Below are 14,512 nucleotides of genomic sequence, written 5' to 3'. Positions count from 1 at the left end.
TGGCACTACCAGATTTACAGGAATATTACATAGCCGCCCAATTATCACACATGTATTACTTTAACAAGGAAGAATTACAGCGATATCAAATGTTGATTTGCAATGACCCAAGAAGTCCACTGTCATCACCACTACAAACTATTTTCCGAGGGGGACTAACGAGCAAACGATCCACCCGATATAATGAGGGCATGCTAACACACCACCGGAAAATATGGGAAATAACCTTAAAGAGGCTTAAAATAGGGCATATCCATTCCCATACCCCCCTTTGGCTCAACAAACACATGCCAGAACTTGAAAATCTCCCAGACCCGCATATATGGGCTAGGTATGGTATAATATATCTCCACCAGGTCATGACTGACACAAGGCTCAAGACTTTCCAAGCCCTTAAAGACAACTACTCAATACCGCAACACTTGTTATTCAAATACTTGCAACTCCGCCATGCTCTGCGCATTCAACTTAGGGACACTGCTAATATTACTGCTCACCCGCAGGTCCTAGAGATAATCTTGGGTGCTGAACCTCAAAAGCTGATTTCAAACCTATATTACACTATCCGACTCCCCAGAATAGCAGCAGTAATCCAAAAGGCCAAATCAGGTTGGGAAAAGAACGTAGGGGACATCAGTGACTCGGACTGGGACGAAATTTTAGAGAACGTTAAACAGTCATCGCCAAAACTCTCAGACAGATTGACACAGCTCTACATTGTCCACCAAACATACTTGACACCCAAAAGAATAGCCAAATTCCAACCATCACAGAGCTCGGTGTGCCTTATGTGTACACATGGACCGGGAACCTTTTACCATTTGATATGGGAATGCCCATGTTTACAGGATTATTGGGCACAAGTGATAAAATTTCTACATGATAAAATGGGTTCCCCAGTAGTAACGGACCCAAAATTGTGTATACTGGGGCTGCTACCTGATACAGATATAGAGAAGTTTCATGCTACCTTTATACATGAAACCCTATTTACAGCTAGGAAAGCTATAGCTAAAACCTGGATGCAGTCTCTGCCCCCTACAACATCGTCCTGGAAAAGAGATGTAAACAATGTACTACCATATAAAAAGCTGATATACATACATAGAGGATGCAAACAGAAATATTCAAAGGTATGGGATAGATGGCTGGAAGACGGAGAGACCTGTACTTAAAGGCTCAACGCTGCACAGTTACATAAAACAGTGTATATGACATGATGGGGGGGGAGGGAGAGGTAAGGGCCGCGAAATAAAATAAAATAAAAGAAATATAAATAAGTGCATCTTAAGAGTGTGGTACCAAGCTTATCAATGGTTCTGTCTCAAACTGTATAACTATTAAGAAAATTGAATGTAATAATTTCAAGGTGCAAGGTAAATACCTACTTTCTAATATATGTACACAGTTAATGCTTGTTATGTATCTGTCAATTGAAGCTTAATAAAGTCGGATTTCCCAATTAAAAAACTGGAATGTGCTAAATCTGATGCAGATCTGCATAGAAACCAATCCGCTTCCAGGTTTTTTGTCAATGCTTAATTGAACAAGCTGAAGTTAGAAGCCGAAGCTACCACGCACAGCCACTCAAGATTTTGCATCCTCCAGTTTTAGTAAATCAAACCCATTACATTTTAACCAGAAATTTCCAATTTACAAGAATTAATCTAATATACTAGTGCCCAACCTATGGCTCTTTGGCACTTATTGTGCATCCCTCAGGCCCACTGCAGACAGTATCCTGTGTTTCCTTACTTTGGTGTTTGCTCAAACTACTGAAGTAACTTATTCTTACCTTTTTTTTTGTGCTGTGCATCTATTTTTTATCGTTTTTTGTGTTTTTGTTTTTTTACTGCTGTTTTTTTTTTAAATCTCTAGCAGATCCATATGTATAAGTATATTTTATATAAACAGTCTTCTGAAGCATACCCCCAGTGCCCAACAGGTCCTGAAGCATGTTTGCAGTTTCTGACCAGCTCCCATGGCATGTCTTTAGTCTTTGACAGCTTTCAGTAGCACTGCATGTACATAATATTATCTGTGGTCTTTTGGTGATTTCAAACAGCATTTGAGGCCTTCAATGTAAAAAAAATGTGGCCACCATTGATCTAATGTAGATGGGCACTTTACTATTTGGAGCATTCAAATACATTTAAGGGAACTGCCCACTTTTTGCATGTTGGAAGGTGAAATTGACTTTTGATCTGAATCTTTTTGTGTATGGCAATGTTTAAAGTGTCTTACATTTACGATTAATAAAGAATGTAGTTCTGAAAAAGAATAAAAGGCAAAGGGTGTAATTGTGTATATAAGTACACAGACCCACTTACACATAACAGAAGCCATACAACCATTGAGATTAAAATGTGGATTGCCTTAGGGCTGGTCACTTGTGTTACTTGGGAGTTTTCACATTCCCTGTGATCACAACACATGCTGAGCTGCCATTCCCACATTCAGGGGTATCTCCAGGCAATTGTGGTTTTGCTTCTGAAACAAAATTGGCTTAAATAATTACTACTAATGTAACAAAACGTAACACAAATTGTGTAATCTTCCTTTTCTTAAAGGAAAACTCCAACATACAATCAAGCACAGGAATCTTGCCAAAGGAGTCACCAATAGATGGTCGAAATCATAAAGTAGGTTAGTACCAACCCTAAACTGAAACAGCTTTTTGATATTAAATCTTTGTGTGAGAATGAAGCAGCAATAATTCAAAGAATTCAACATTGTTTGGAAAGAGACCACATAATAATATTCTGACATTAATCAGATTATGGAGGAAACCTGAATCTGTCCTGATATTAGCCTATTGTAATCCCTTGTACAGTAGAATTCAGACTAGGAGAGGGGATGGCAGTGCTCTGGGCTAATCAGGAGTACAGCATGAACATGTACCAAAACAGAACAGGTTGACACTAGGAAAGAGGTCCCCGATCAATCTTCATGACCCCATCACAGGTTGGGGGAAGAGGGGTGTATTGCTGAAATGCAGTGGAGAAAAGTCATGTTTCGCCAACTTGGTTGTGCTGTCTGTCAATACTGTGTAAATGTCAGAAATAAAAATCCCTTGACAAGTAAACCAAATCCTATATCAGTATGTCAGCTGTTTATTTAGTAGTTTGCCTGGAGTTAAAATGGACCTTCTAATTTTGAATTTTAACAGATGCCTGTACAAATAATGTATTTTAAAAAAGGAAGAAATATTAACTCTGGCCATGGGCTTCCAGGAGACATAGGAAACATCACCACACCCAACTGCTGTCTGCCAGAAAAATTGGGTGTGCCAGCTCATTGCAGGAACTAACATGGACTCATAACAGCCTCCAGCCACCCAGACCATTGCAGGCCCAAAGCTTCCAGGAGACATGGGAGACCTCACCACACCTAACTGCTGCCTCCCATGAAAGCTTGGTGCTCCAGGTCATTGCATTGTAGGAATTGACATGGACTCATAATGGCCTCCAGCCATCCAGACCATTGCAGGCCCTTCTCAGACACTCATGGTGACATCCAATCATCCATTTCACTGCAAGCCCTGCTAGGCACTCATGGCAGCCCCCAGGTATCCACCAAAGTACTAACCATTTTTAGATGAATAGGGACATGGCACGTATGTGCAGTAGAGTACCAGGCCGGGACATTTTGCCTTTGCAACGGCAGGCAATAGCTGGAAAGTGAAGAACTTGGGAGCAGGAAAGATTATATGCATTTTATTTAACCATACAGGCTTCACATAGAAAGCGGGGGGGGGGGGGGGGGATTTAAAAACCAACTTCACTAAAAATTAAGTTGCCCTTTAACCCTGTAAAAAATGTGTTATCACAGCCCAAGCGTTCTCATAGATCACAGGAGGGACAGCTTGGTACAGCCTTGTTCAGTGTAGCCACAACATGCAGGTGTAAAATATCCATAAACATTCATTTAGAAAATGAACTGTGTAATATATTTACACAGAGAACTGTGTTTTCTTTAGCCTGTTCTATAGGTACTGTATACCTGCTCAGTAAGATTAGTGTCAAAAATGTCATAGGTGTTATAGTGTTATAGAGTGAAGCTGGCCTCAGGGCTCTTTCACACGGGAGTATTCTTGCATGTCAGACACGTTCCACTCTGGAATGTTCTGAATGGATTCAGCATGTAAGAGAAACACAATGATTGATCCATTCTGAGCTGTAAGTTTTTCCATTCACAGAGGTTTATATGAAAAACAGCCAGACATTAATAAAGCCACATGCATCATCCATACAAGTCCTAATCTATAACATCCAACGCATTTCCCTACAGTTCATCGACCTCTGTCTGTGCTGGTGAACACAGCCTATGGCTGTATATAAATGTATAACAAGGAAAACTTTGGCTTCTTGCCTTTTCATATTAGTATAAAACAACAATAATGGCAGCATTTAAGTGGGTGACGGATATCTCACCTAGGAAGAAAACACAAACAGAAAAAAAACTGGAAAACTGCAAGAAGAGGGGGCTCGAAGGGTGGCCATAAATGAACCATGTTTTCCAATTTGGTTAAGTTTCTGCTTTGTGTCACCTCCAGGGTGGATAATAATGAGCTATCTGAGGTGGTCTTTATTGGATAAGAGGATAGGCAGGTTCAGTCTGTGTTCCCCACTGTAGGTGGCGCTTAAATAAAGTTGTAAGGTTTTTGATTCCTCCATGATTTCCTGCGGTGTAGAGACAGGTTCCTCGTGTGTCAGAGACGGTGCATATGGCAGGTAGGGGTTCCAGAGGGGTAGGGTAAGTGCAGGGACTACACCATCTCCAGTCAGGAAGCCTCCCATTTGGGTGTGGATTGGCCAGGCCTTGTTGTAGTCCTTGTCGTAGAAGCTGTTGGCATCATTCCAAGTTAGTGTTCCTCTGCTACTGTTTCAAAAGTGGCTTTGAGCGGCCGTGCCTACCAATGGGGACTAATTGTGCTTTGTTGGGACTTTCTTACTACACTGAATTCATTCAACTCAGCCTCTGTGTGATCTCTGTTCTGCTCACATATAGGAACAAATTCTTCACTCTTGATGTAGGAAAGAGTTTGTCACAAGTTAGCCTGCAGTTTCCTGCTTGTGTATTCTGACCTCCCTTGCTGCAGTGCTTTCTCTACCCTGATTCCTTTCACAAGTGTGGCTTGGCTGTGCTCACCTATGGGCATCGCCTGTTATTCTGTGGGCTTTTATTTCCTTCCCTTCCATCAATTCCTTGTCCGCCTCATAGTTTGCTTGCCTATATAAGACATGCTCAGTGAAGCCCACATTGCCTGAGCAACTTCACAGTTCTTTGAGCTCTCAGTCACTTGTTACTTGTGTATAACCCGCCTAACCCTCTTGTATTAAATTGCATTGTTGATGTATTGTAGTGGGGGCCCGTCCATAGGGGGCACAGGGGCGACGCCCCCCTAATCCATGCGCCCAGCCCCTAATCTACATGCAGGGCACCGGGCGCATGGATTCCAATTTTTTTTTTTTTTTTTTTTTTTAGAAGCACATGATTAGAGCTGGATGCTCTAATTGGCTTTAAAAAGGGTGGGCTCGAGGCACAGAGCACTAAGCCCTGAGCCCACCCAGTTGTGTGACATAATATTCGTTAATGTCTTCCTGTATTTCCTATCAGGAAGTGGGTCCTGTGTCCCGATTGGCCGGGAGTCCTAAGACCCAATTGGCCGCGAGTCCTAACTCCTGATGGGTGGGAGGAGATGCGACCGACGGGACTCGGGAGGAGATGCAGGGGGGAGAAGCCGCCACATTGATGGGGTAAGTGCAGGGGCTGGTGGGGGGCCTGGCGGCGACAGGCGATTGATCGAGCGACGGGGGAGCTGGGATCAAGGGGGGGTGGGTTATGTGGTTGGCTGGCTGGGGGGGGGGCTGGCTGGCTGGGGGGCTGCGGGCCACCCCCCCCCCAGGAAAATTGAGCACCAGCCACCACTGCTGTATTGTCTCCCTTTGTATTGTAAAGTGCTGCGCAAACTGTTGGAGCTATATAAATCCTGTAGTATAATAATATCCTGTGTCTGACTACCCGTGTACCAACCCCAGCTTCGTTCACTGCCTGTGCTTGTTTGTTGCCTGTCCTGACCTCAGCTTGGCTCCTGGATTTCCTGTTGTCTCCTACTGTTTGTACTCTGCACATGCGAGTGCTCTCTGCATCCTCAGCTGGGAGTACCTGGGGGCCGCAACCTGGTTTCAGCTTGCTCTAAGTCCCTCCCCATAATCAGGGGCCAAGGGTGAAGAAGCAGACTGGGGCTTAGACTCCACGCCCAGGGGAACCCCAAGTTGGCGATCTACAAGGGCTCACTACCACAACGCCTCACAGAGTTGATACTGACATTGTATTGGTCCCAGCACTTCAGATAAGTTTTGATCAGGCTTCATTTTGTATCCTCTCAGAACATCAAACAAGACGTTTATTTTATATTTCTATTGGCTGCCATTAGCAATAGTTCAATTTTTTTCTCTCACCTCAATTTATCCAGAAATATTGAAAACTGGAGCAAAAGTGGAGGTATAATCCAGATCAAGGAATCAGGTCAGGTCAGCAGTTAAATAAACTGAGCCATCTTAAAGGTTGGCACGACCTTTGGCTCCAATACGTACCATATACTATACTATACAATCTTATTATACCATCACCTTTGGATCTACCAGCAAATAAGGACTTGCATGAATTGCTGCAAATTGAATAGATTGTTTAGATTTGTCTCATATTACATCGTTTTGGTAACTTTAAAGGGGATTGAAGAGATTGTTCAATAGCATTGTAAGTTTATGGTCAATTTAAAGCATATCTATGGTCAAGATGTAAAATCATATATTTATTTCTACAGGTATTTTGGTTATTTCTACCCAACTTCTATTAATGTGATCTTGAAGTTTGTAAACTTACTTTGTGAAGATCCCCACACATTTACGTCTTTGAATTCTATGACACATTTGCTATGTCCTGTGAGTAGGCACTGCTGTGTCACAGACTTCACAGAGCCTGCATTCTGAACTACAGAGGTGCTGAGGGGAGGAGTTTCAGAAGGAGGAGTCAGTCCAGGAATCACTGCTTGCAGGCAGCAAAGTACCATGGGATATGTAGTCCTTAGAAATTGAAAGTTAACAGCAGAGGAAAGCTGTTAAGCATGCTGGGAATCCAGGAAATTGTAGAAATTGTAGAAAGAGATGACCAGCAGACTGGCAGAACTCACAACATAAAAGAAGGTTTTTCAAGTAAGCTTGTATTGGATTGTCAAAAATAACTATTGTATTTATTGCTATTGCAATGCTGATGTTATAAAATGGAAGTGTACCGTGTGATCATAGAATTACTTTGAGCCCAGGTTCACGTATGTGCAGCCGTGGTTCCCGGCATGGGATCCGGTGCATCCGTTTACCAGTTCATGTCCAAAGTTTTGCCTGAATTCGCATCTGAACAAGACCCAAACACACACAGGACCCTTTTGGAATGCGGACCTCAGAAACCCCAGAACTGAATTGGCTCCATTGAGGGTCGGTCACACTCGCATATCATACGAATTGGATGCAGTGAAACCCGCATCCAATTCACACATATGTGAACCCAGGCTGAAGTGCAACTCTGTGAAGTCTAATTATTCTCCTGTGCAATGGGGCGGCTCCCTCACTACAAGGGTTATGCATGTGTTTAGATCTAGGGGGGAGTAAAAGCACTTTTACTTCTCTGATCCTTGGCTCCCTCAGAAAATGGCGCTCCCCCATGCTTCACCAGTGGACTGTCCCTTTGTATCTTCACGTCTAATGCAGAGCTATGCCCTTATCTATGCTAAACAACACGATAATTTTCCACCCATCTCAGTACATTTTTAAAATGACTTTTGTCAAACTGAGTTCTGCCTGCAGTGCCACCTATTCAGTAGAAATCTGCTAACATTCAAGCAGTTTATGCTTTTTCTCTACAGAAATGAGCTTGAAAAGGACCACTGCTCTGAGTAAACAAGTTTGCTCCATTTTGTAGCTTTGCCTAACTTGGTCTTTTTTCAACACTGGTAAACTATACTGTATTTTTTTATTCCCATAAAACCGCCACAGCATGCACTCTTGTACCTCAGAAATCTGATATATGGCATCATGTATGTTTGATAGCTATCAACAATAACAATATTGTGGGTTTTTTCCTTAAAAAAAGTACAATTTTAAATGTCAATAGTGTAGTTACCAGTATTTTAAAATTATTTCCAGGAATACTTTAATGGCAGTAAGTCTGCCAAATACATGTGATACCATCTCAGAAGGACCACAGACTGCTACGTTATCTGGTTTCCGCTCAAAATCCAAAAACACGCTCGTGGGTTGACAGGCTTTCACCCACATGGGCCTGACTGAGTGTGTATGACTGAGGCAGAGACATTAGGCTCCTTCTGAGGCAGCTGATGGTAATGGTTTGATATCCCCGGCTACAGAACTTCAGAAAAATGGCAGTGCTGCAAAAACTTGTATAGTAAATTAAAAAAAAAAAATAATTAGTAAAATGCTGTTTTTTTATTTGACTTTTAAATATATATTCACTTAAAAAGTTCACCGAAAATAAACTAAATAAAATGTGTCAATAACATAGATGTTATAGCTTCAATTGTATAAACTAAAATCTAAAAAAAATTCTAAGGGCAAACATTTCCAGTCGTATTGATAATTGCCACTTTAAATCTGGGACAGCTGGCAACAAAGCCATAGGCATCACCCCCCCATAGTGTCCTCTGCCTTCTTCCCCCCACAGTAGTGTCCTGTACCCTCCAATGCTGTGTCCTCTGCCCCTTCACATCACCCCCTCCACAGTAGTATACTGTACCCCCCCAACGCAGCGTCCTCTGCCCCTTCACATCACCCGCCCCCATCCTGTAGTTTCCTCTGCTCCCCACAGTAGTGTCCTGTACCTCCCAATGCTGTGTCCTCTGCCCCTTCACATCTTCACATCACCTCACTCCTCATTGTAGTGTCCTCTGCCCCTTCACTTCACCTCAACCCCCATTGTAGTGTCTCCTGCACCTTCACATCTTCACATCACCTCATCCCCTATTGTAGTGTCCTCTGCTCCCCTACCCCCACAGTTGTATACTGTACCCCCCTCCCCCAACACAGCGTCCTCTGCCCCCTTCACATCACCTCTCCCCCATTGTAGTGTCCTATACCCCCTAATGCTGTGTTCTCTGCCCCCCTCACATTAACCCCCCCCAGCAGTGTACCCCCCTCCCACATACACTTAGCGCTGTGTAGGTAGCACTGACCTACCAACATGTGTTCATCAGAGCGGAGATCAGGAGACAGCATAGTACTGGGTGGAAGGTGGGAACAGGAGCTGTCGGGGTTTATAATAGTAAGCAATCACTGGACCACCTAGCAACCAATCACTTAGTATCTCCTGTCCCCACCTTTCATTCAGCTCCTGCATAAAAAGGAAAAAAGAAAGAAAACCTGCGCTACCAAGCAAAAATGAGTGTGACTGCAGCTGCAACAAAAACCACAAATATCAATGAGGTGAAAAATTTAAATAAAAAGAAAAAAATTTGTGCGCTTGCATTAGATACTTACATCTATATTCCTGTGTGATTGTCATAAATAGATGAATAAATGAATAAACACCATCAGAGTTAATTTTAAGTGTAAGTGAATAAAAAGTCGCTATGCGACACAGCAAATAGCGATATGTAAATCAAATACTGATATTAACCATTCCATACAGATAAATATAGAAAACTTGTGTGCAAAAAACAAGGTTATTCCACCCAAGTGCAAAGTCATAAGTGAAAGAGTTCAAAATTGCGTCATGAGTCGCAAAAAAAACGCATATCCAAAGTTCATAAGTTGCATTCCTTAGTGTGTATAAAGGAATAAGGGGACGTGAAGGGACCTCCAACCACCAGTGGATCCAAAGGTTGATAACAGATGTATCCTTATCAGATGCGTTGGACCTCCTTTATAGCAAGGTCTTAGAAGCATACAGATTCAGCCCTCTGCAGGGACAGGAGATGACAGCTCACCACACGACCGGAGATGATTCTGACACTTCTGCGTTGATGTAAATACTCCCTCGTTTTAAACTCGTGAATAAAGAAGGGGAGAAAAAGAAACTCCAATAGTGTAGTAGATAAAAAAAGGGAATTTTATTGCCTCAGACAACTAGGCATCATACAAAAACATCCAAAATATAAATGCTTGCAAAATATAAAATCAGCAGAGACGCCCGTGCTAAATTACATGGGGCTTTATGGCGATCTGGCATACACTGCGTAGCACGTCCTACATGTTTCGTGATAGGTCACGTCTTCAAAGGAGCATTCAGCTCCTGCCCCCCCCCACTCTCCACTCTGCAGTTAACAGGAGAGCGGCAGTGGTTGGGGGAGGCAGAGCCGTGGTCACGATCCACTTGGCGGCCCCCTGCCACACTCCCTTAAAGGACAATTGTACAAAAAAATGATTGGTTAAACCCACAAGTGCTTTTTTATCACTACTATTCGTTTTTTATTGGCTTTTGGAATTTATAGATGCAGCAATTTAGAAATTGGATAGAAGGTTTAGCACTGGGAAACACTTTTTAAAAGATAAGTAGTGCATTTTATATACAACTATATAGAGAAGCGTATTAACCAGCGGTGCGGGAAAGGCATGTGGAACACGCCTTTCCTGCATTGCGTTATGGTGTCAACTGCCCTTTTATCATTTATTGGCAGATCAAAGAGATTCTTTGCATAGGATGTCAGGTAAAGTAACTTTTTTATATATAAACTTTGGTCCTATTTAACCTCTACTTGATGCTTCGTTTACCCTAATTGAACCTAATTAATTTCTTCTTCCTCTTCTTTCCTTAACCACTTGCCTACTGGGCACTTTCACCCCCTTCCTGCCCAGGCCAATGTTCAGCTTTCAGCGCTGTCGCACTTTGAATGACAACTGGGCGGTCATGCAAAACTACCCAAATGAATGTTTTATCATTTTCTTCACACAAAGAGAGCTTTGTTTTGGTGGTGTTTAATCACTGCATATTTTTTTTATTTTTTAATAAAAAAAGAAAAAGACCGAAAATTTTGAAAAAAAAAACTCCTTCACTGATGAGCGCTGATGAGGCTGCACTGATGGGCGCTAATGAGGCTGCACTGATGGGCACTGATGAGGTGGCACTTATGGGCACTGATTAGGTGGCATTGATGAGGAGGCACTAATATGCCGCACTGATGGGCACTGATAGGTGCCACTGATGGGCAGCACTGGTGGGCACTGATAGGTTGCACTGATGGGCACAGATAGGCAACACTGATGGATGGCACTGATGGGCACTGATGAGCACTGATGGACGGCACTGATGGGAGGCACTGGTGGGCATTGATGGGCACTGATGGATGGCACTGGGCATTGATGGGCAGCACTGATGAGCAGGTACCTATGGACACTGAAAAGCAGCAGTGACTGGCATCACTAATGGGCACTGATTGGTGGCACTGGGCACTGATTGGTGGCACGGAGGGTCTTCACTGTAATCAGGGCACTGATGATCCCTGCGAGGAGATGCTGCTGATCGGCTCTCCTTGCCATACACTCTGTCAGTGCTGGCACATCCATGTTTACATGTGACCGGCTGTAATTGGACACAGCCGATCACATGGTTAAAGAGCTGCGTGATCAGCTCTTTACAGAGATTAGGGTCGTGCTGTGTCCTAGCAACAGGACACGGCCACAATCGGCATGTGAGAGTGTCCGTTCTGGGGCGACGTCATATGACGTCATCCCAGAATGAGAGCTGCATCGCTCCTCCGTCATTTAACGGTGGGCGAACGGCAAGCGGTTAAAGTGTTATTAAACCCAGGACCCTGCATTCACTATATGTGGTCTCCCACAGTACACAGAACATGAAAATGCAATTATTTTAGTAACTATAAACTGCTAAATACATTTTCTCATCAGCAGTATATAGCAGTCTTGTGACTTCTTTCAGTGTCTGGTTAAAGCTTGTAGGAGGAGTTTTCATTCTCCTCCGACTGTCCTAAGAGGCAGCAGGACCCCTGACCTTCTGTCTGGACAGTGCTGATTGGCCCTGTGTATATCACATGCACCCTCCCAAGAAAAAAAAAAACCTCTAGCAATATACACCAAACTGAGCAAGTGCAGATTGCCCCCAGGTCTCATCAGGAGATGGATTGGGGACTGTGGAAGAAAGGGAGGAAATGCGGAGGATTAACCCCTGAGGTTCCACAGTGAGTATAACAAGCATGCTTTACTGCCTATACAGACTGAATTTACTGTTGTGGGTTTAGTAACATTTTAACTATTATTTATTGCTGTTTTCTTCCTTTCTATTCATTAACCATTATTATTTAAACTTTTTTTGTTGTTATTCTTTTGTTGGTTACATTTTTCAGTGTGACAAAGAAAAACGCCCTTGTTTCATTTGTAAATCATTTGTAAATAGTTTTGCAATCCTTTGTACCATATTTTAGAGTCATTTTAAATTGGACGAATATTAGAATACAGTTTATACTTTTAATCAACAGTCACCATCAACCTTTTTAAACTAACGCAGATCAAGAGTAAATAAGTTTGTTTTCTCTAGTTTTGTTCCATATTTTTGTCTATGAATTATATAAAAATTAAAAACACTTTGCAAGACAATATCTCCAAAACAAATAATAGTTTGTCCTAAAAAACTAAAAATGATATGTTATTTTACTGCCTTAAAGTGGAACTATGTTACATCCGATCACCACAACCAAAAACGTATTTTAATTAATTTTAAAGCAAACTCCTCCATCCCTCCATGTCTCCATGCTTTATTTTGCTGAGAAATCACTTTGAAAAACTAGCATTTCTGGCTGTTGCCATCTTGAGTAAGGGCAAATAAGTAATGTAGCATTTACTTCCTGGAATCCATCTGCCCTTAGCTCAGGCATGCATGTATGAGGGTGTGCTTAACTGAGAACCCCCCTCCCCTCCTGAAGACTCTTGGGAGGTATGACATTATTTGCCTAGGCCAGAAACCAGGAAGTAACTGAAAAAAAGGTCAAAACAAGTAAATAAAACATATATGTAAAGTATGTCCGGCTAGGGGTAGAATCAATCAATCAGCATGAAACCTTGTGGACAGCCTTCATAGAAGAGTTGAAGCTGTTATAGCTGTAAAGCAGGGATCCTCAGAATACGGCCCTCCAGCTGTTGCGGAACTATACATCTCATGAGGCATTGTAAAACTCTGACATTCACAGACATGACTAGGCATGATGGGAATTGTAGTTCCTGAACAACTGGAGGGCCATAGTTTGAAGACCCCTGCTGTAAAGGGTGGGCCAACTCAATATTGAACCCTACAGACTAAGACTGGGGTGCCATTAAAATTCATGTGCGTGTAAAGGCAGGCATCACAATACTTTTGGCAATATAGTGTACATAGACATGGTCCACTATTGTCACTATCAGGAAAACGAATACATGTCGAGAGGAATTGGCTGCAAAGAGGCTATAGAAGATCAGTAGTGTTGATAGCAGGGGCGTTGCTAGGTTTGCAAAAGATCTGGGGCCAGAGCCCATAGCAGAGCGGTCACCAACCTTTTTGCAGGCTGGGGAGGGGGGGTTGGGGGAGCATGCCGGTGGTAAGCAATTCTTCGCAGGCAATGGCTGGTGTTGGCGTTTCAATCATCATGACACCAAGGTTGATATGGTGTCAGAATGATTGAAGCACATTGTTTCTATTGTTACATTCTAATATATAATGAAGTGGGAGCCCTGGGTGTGTCACTTGCCACATCTCCTGCCACCAGATGCATCATGTCACTTGCCACGTCACCTGCCACCCTTTGCAGATTGTCACTTACCACGTCACCTGCCACCATTTGCAGATTGTCACTTGTCACGTCACTTGTCACATCACCTGCCACCATTGCAGATTGTCACTTTCCACCATTTGAAGATTGTCACTTGCCACGTCACTTGCCACCAGCCATGTCACCTGCCACCATTTGCAGATTGTCACTTGTCACGTCACTTGTCACATCACCTGCCACCATTTGCAGATTGTCACTTTCCACCATTTGAAGATTGTCACTTGCCACGTCACTTGCCACCATTTGCAGATTGTCACTTGCCACCATTTGCAGATTGCCACTTGCCACGTCACCTGCCACCATTTGCAGATTGTTACTTGCCATGTCACCTGCCACCATTTGCAGATTGTCACTTGTCACCTCACTTGTCACATCACCTGCCACCATTGCAGATTGTCACTTTCCACCATTTGAAGATTGTCACTTGCCACGTCACTTGCCACCATTTGCAGATTGCCACTTGCCATGTCACCTGCCACCATTTGCAGATTGTCACTTGTCACGTCACTTGTCACATCACCTGCCAGCATTTGCAGATTGTCACTTTCCACCATTTGAAGATTGTCACTTGCCACGTCACTTGCCACCATTTGCAGATTGTCACTTGCCACCATTTGCAGATTGCCACTTGCCACGTCACCTGCCACCATTTGCAGATTGTTACTTGCCATGTCACCTGCCACC

This window comes from Aquarana catesbeiana, linkage group LG01, assembly GCF_042186555.1.
Source record: "Aquarana catesbeiana isolate 2022-GZ linkage group LG01, ASM4218655v1, whole genome shotgun sequence".
In the NCBI taxonomy this organism is placed as follows: domain Eukaryota; kingdom Metazoa; phylum Chordata; class Amphibia; order Anura; family Ranidae; genus Aquarana; species Aquarana catesbeiana.
Note: the sequence above shows the minus strand (reverse complement) of the source record.